General features: G+C 34.8%; 1 protein-coding gene across 1 annotated transcript in view; it reads left to right on the top strand.

The window, feature by feature from the left end:
• Positions 1-5,835, top strand: part of LOC119633843 — an 18,093-nt gene that overhangs the window by 5,067 nt on the left and 7,191 nt on the right. The window lies entirely within an intron of this gene.

Here is a 5,835-nt window from a genome sequence, read left to right as displayed (position 1 = left end):
TTATCTTAAAGGAAGAAAACTCTTGGACTAAAGCTAAGTATTAGCAATTAAGATTACCGCCTCTATTAAATAACAAAAAAAAAAAAAAAAAAAAAACGTCACTATATGGCTAATCTAGTCATTTTATGAAAGTAAAATCCTTTACTGGAGGGTAGTAGTGTCAACCTTTCCGCTAGTTTTCTCTTTAATTTTTTTCTTTTTTTTTTGAATATATTTGAATATGATCCATAATTTGCATAATACCGTCCGCGAATAAGGGCACGTCAGTCGGCGATTTAGCTAATAGGTCAGCTCCTTCCCATAAGAGCATTATAACTCGGTATATAAAATATTTTTACCTTGTTTCTATTGTTAGCGATGTGCAAATGTTCGATCTTGAATTCACAGGATTTCGGATAGCCTTTATGATCAATAGACTATTCCTAATGAGAAGCGTTTTGAGCCACGTCCGTGGCTTCAAACACAGTTCCAAATTAAATACATGTATACATGCGTGTATATAAGTACACGTGTACATAAATATAGAATATTGCGTTAAATATCGCATACAATTTCGATAATTGAGCTACAGATATCAGACTGTTAGTATCGCATAGTCAGATTGTGCTAAAGAGATGTTACAAATTTTCTTAAATCATTCCAAAATTTACAACAACATTTATTATGTGTATGTATGTATTTAGATATTCTACTAACAGATATACTTAAAGCTTTTCAGGGAACGATGCTGTGTTGAATGATGCAATAGAAAGTATGTCTATTTTAAATCTTCTTGGACTCATTAGTACTTTGAGGTGTAGTTTAATAAGGCATTAGATTGAAGCCTTAGCAGTAGGCATTGACAGCAAACATTAAACTTAAGAAGACTTAAAAATGCGTTCATTGTGAAGCCATACTTAATAATTTATATGAATAGGAAAACGTAGAGAGGTCCATCAATTCGGATTTGCTACTTAATCAAAGATTCAACGATTTGTATAAAACCTGTCTGTAAATAAAGCCAAGTCCGCTTTTAAGCTTTGTTTAAATATTAACTCTCTGATGCTGGCAATGAGCTTGGGGAAATCAATACTTGAATGTAGGCACAAGCTGTGGCCCCGTTTCTATCTCGGCTACGTCGATTCACTTCACTTAATTTAATAATAGTTTCTGCTTTCCGCCTAAAGAATCTGATTTGAGAACCATCTGCTGATTTCTACACCACCTTTGCTTTCATTAGCGAAGGATCAATATTCCTGCAGTTTCCTTTCGAGTTAAGTTTAGACACGGTACCATCTTCTCGTTGCGTGCTTAGCTAAGTAAAGCAGTTCTCAATGATTCTACTTGTTGTTGTTTTAGAAACTTTGTTTCTTTGATTCGTTTGCCAAAAACCTAAATAATTCCTTCAATTTCACATCGATAGAATCTAAAAAAATGGCTCTCTTTGAATTCCATTGATCGGTGAATTCGCCTCTCCGATGACGCATTTAAACTAAATTTTATTTTTTACTACTTTAATGCATCAGATAATTAATTAATAAGACTTAACACAATTATTTAATATGTTTAATGGCTGCTGAGCTTTTTATAATCGGAGTGGTACACTCCTAGCTCCGATTCACATCGGTTGCGAGTATGCCTCTGTATTAGATGTATACACGATTTTTTAAATTATTTTTTTCATCTTTTGTTTTGTTTATCTATACTTGCCCTTTTCCTATTCTTTATTCTTTTCTTTTCTTCCTTACACTACTTGCGGGGCGAAGGTATTTTCAGTTTGCGTGGATATATAAAACGCCCAGAAGCACTTGAGATAATTCCGACTTTCGTTATACCGATTGATTCCGGAATAGGTAAAAGCTTGTCCGTCCCTCTGTCCGGCTTTTTCTTTTGTCCCAAGAATGAACGCTACTGGAAATGGCATGGATCGGATCACTTTTTCCACCACTTCCCATATAAAGGCTTATTTTCAACAGTATAACTGTACTAGACGAAGTGGTGAAGAGTATTTAATGGCGAGCCTTGTCACACTGTAGTGTTTATACCTGTTCTTAATATAAATTGCAAGTCAATAGCATTATATGGCGCGCATTATGGTAAATAGAAAATGTCCATCATTCAAAATAAATCCTGTCTGTATGTCCATGTCCACATAATTAACAAATGATAGGACTTTTTAAATCCCCTACCTTTGAAAAGCCTTTGTTTGAATAAGTGCTGGGTGGCAAAGGATGTTCAATTATGCGCAGTGGCCTACTATAGCGTTTTTACATGTTTTGTATTATAAACTTTATAAACGTTAACTCCAAATGTTTAGTGTATAATTTTTTTAAAACATAAATTTAATTGAATTTCAGAGAAAAATAAATAAATGAATTAAATAAGATCTGAGACGGGAAAAATAAATAAATGTACAGCGAATATTCTCCTAATACTATTCTGTACCCATAACTCTTCCTGCCCAACATCCTAACTACATGTGCACATGTCAAGGATATCTGCTCCTATATGGCTGATCAAGTTTCGATTTTTTCGACTTTGAATTTTTCAACTCTTGTCGCCAAGTTGCATTTGTATGCATAGTTAACGTTTAAATTGATGAATTTTTCGAGTCAACCAATTCCCATGATATGATAACAGATATAGATGGACATGATTGAATCAATTCCGAAAGTAATGCGGGTAAATATTTACATGGTCTCGGAAAGTAATATTAAAATGCCTTTTACTTTAGCGCTGAATATCAAAGACGTGCGCACTTAACCATATACGTGTATATTGTTGGATTTTCCGTTTCCACAGGACGGTTCAGTAATATATCCGCCGTTACTAACTCTTACACCTCTCCTGAGACTGATTTATTTACTTACATAAACTTATACTGTCAAAGTAAAACCGAAAAGCTTCTCTCTCTCTCTCTCTGCCTCTCTCTTCTATGCATGCGTGCTATAGAATTAGTGAATCCGTGGCTGGGCAGGTTAAATATTCTGCAAAAGTACTCATACATGTGTACATATATGAATGTTATGAACAGATTTGCATATGTATTGTGTATCATTCACCATTAAAGAGAGTCAAGTCAGTCAGTCATACATTGCATGTACATTTTTTTTTTCTTTTGCCATTTGTAAAGCAGATAAGGTTAACTTATATTTATTTTTAAATAACTTAGTACTGCTGAAAGCCAACACAAAAGAAAAAAAGGAAGAACATATAAAAGCATGAAAGACATCCTGCATGAGTTGCTTTATAAAATTTCTTGATAATAGTAGTAGGTGCGTTTTCTTCCAAAAATCACCTTCGCAGCAACTCAGCCTGCAATTGGTTTTTGTAATGATAAAGTAACTACAAGTTTTTGAACCACTCAGAGTAGAAAGAAGAGAGGGGGAGATAGAAAATGGCCGCAGCTTAGGGGGTCGGTAAGTTATTATTGGACTTCTTAACTACTTGGCTAAACAGTGGCCCTTGTATCGCGATGCAACCTTCTTTCGGTATGTTTAGGGGTATTTCTGTGCAGCCTGGATTGAAATGTTGTAAACTTTTTCCGTTGGCAAGGTGAAGCAAGTTAAAACGTTATAGTTTGCCAAAGGAGGACGATCGCGTTTACTCTGCAACAATTTGTTCAAAGTGTTGTGGTAAATACGTTTTCCGCAGAAAGGCCCTTGAGAAAAGTATGTGATGAATATATTTCAAAGCTTTGGAATACGTAGATGCGAAATTTGATGGCCCGGTTTTATGGTAATTAATGAAAATGAACTTAACGCAAGAAATAATTCATTATCGGATTGGATACACTTCTGATATGAAGTTGGGATAGGTTGTAGAAAAGTCTATTTCTAAAGATTTGCCCTTTGAAAAAAGAGAGTGTACCACTAAACTACTGCTGGAGTGACAGTGCGGGTTTAATAACATGCACAATTCTGTTATAATTTTTTTTTTTCCTTTTTCCTTCTATTGATTGATTCTCTCTTGATAGCAAAAATCAGATCAAATAAAAAAAAGTGGTGGTCACAATGAATCCTACAGGATAAACCGCTGGAAAACCTCTCATCATAGGAGCGCAACAACATCGCGGTTCAGAATTTGTCGCCTTTTGATAAATTGTCACACATGTGCCTTTATTCAAAACGCTGTGAGCAATTTACAAAGAGACCTCCCCAAGGAGAATTAGAACGCTCTTTATATATACATATTTATATATATATATTATATATATTAATATTTATATGGAACTTTCAAATATTTTTTTGAGTATTTTCCTGTTCTTTCGTCTTTTTCTCTGATGATATTTGTTTGTACTATATATATATATATATATATGTTATTTATGTATGTATGCGCGCGCGCGCGTTTTGTAAGTATTATTTTATTATATCATATTGTTTAAAACGTGTGTGTGTTTGTGTGTTGCTTTGGAAGGGAAATTTTTTGAGTGGACCCCCCCCGCCACCAACAAACTTAAAACCCTCCACGCAATTCACCCGTCGCGTTCCTATTAGGCACGAAAAACACCCTGCGCGCGCGCCTCCAAGACCGCTTATATGCATTTATTCCTTTCTTTTTCCGATATAAGTGATTAACGGCAAACAAGGGTGGATTCAGAGAATTAAAAGGCCAGCACGACGAGTAACCGAAATCACGAGGGTTGTTGGTTCTTATAGTAAAAACCCCCCCGGGGGGAACTCAAAAGCACCATTCCCGTTCTCCCGTCTCTTAAAGATCCGAATTATTCTAATTCTTTCAATTAATTACAAATTAATTAATTAACTATTATTATATTGATTATATTGTATACAATTATTATTAACTTAAGAGCATTTGACTTTGTCAAATTTATTAAAGATTTTTATAAGTATTTAAACTAAATTATGCAACACACATGGGGGGGGGGGGGGCGAGGAGAGGCAATTTTTTTTGTTATTATTTTTGTTCTACCCAACAACAACAATTTCATTTAATCTTGTTGTCCCAAGTATGAATGATGTGGGGCTTTATAAACATACTCACGGAGAGAACACCCATGACAGAGAACCCCCCACAAAAGGGCGCACTAAGAGGATCCACGCAACATGAAAAGTATGCAGTTAAAAATCCAGCTATCTTGTATATGTGGAATAATTAAATTCGTTGTTTGCTATCTTGCTTCTTCGTTTTTTTTTGTGTTTTGTGTCACATTACTAGACATATTTGAGAAAACTCGGCAATTAGAGGGGTGCCGTCAACCCTTCGACCTTAGGACTCGGACCACCTGACATCATCCCACAACGTACTGGTATTTATATTACGATAGGTTTCAGAAAAAGTTTCTGAGAATTTCAATTCGTTTGTTTCATTGAAGAGAAATAAAAAAAATAAAAAAAAACAACAAAATATTTTTTTAACAAATTCCGTTTTCTGATAACATTTAAATTTATTTAAATCGTATTTGTTCAAAATATGCATCGTCGCTATCTAGGATCGTGCTTACACGATGAAATAGTCATTGATCCATTTTCACATATCTTCAACTTTGCGGAGCTGCTAATGTACTAAATATGATTATATCAATCTGCGCCGCAAATGAACAATAGGAGACGCAGGGACATCCGCGAATCCTCATCACTTTCAAGACTATGAGTTTTTGCAGGAAATATCGCAAACCGTCGTATTTCTCAGTTCGATATGATTAAGCGCACTTGCCGGGAAGGATTTCCTAGTACACGTAATATTTCGATTTTTATTTTACTCCTTCGCGATGTATACTGCCTAAGACGAATTTTTCCTCTTAATCGTTAACCTTCCAATAATCTCTTGAATCTGCTGAAATCTGCTGTAATTCATAAAAGTGCAGAAATAAGAAGAAGAATTCTAAAAATA

Source organism: Glossina fuscipes, unplaced genomic scaffold (genome assembly GCF_014805625.2).
Source record: "Glossina fuscipes isolate IAEA_lab_2018 unplaced genomic scaffold, Yale_Gfus_2 2, whole genome shotgun sequence".
Taxonomy (NCBI): domain Eukaryota; kingdom Metazoa; phylum Arthropoda; class Insecta; order Diptera; family Glossinidae; genus Glossina; species Glossina fuscipes.
This window is presented reverse-complemented; position numbering and strand designations above follow the sequence as displayed.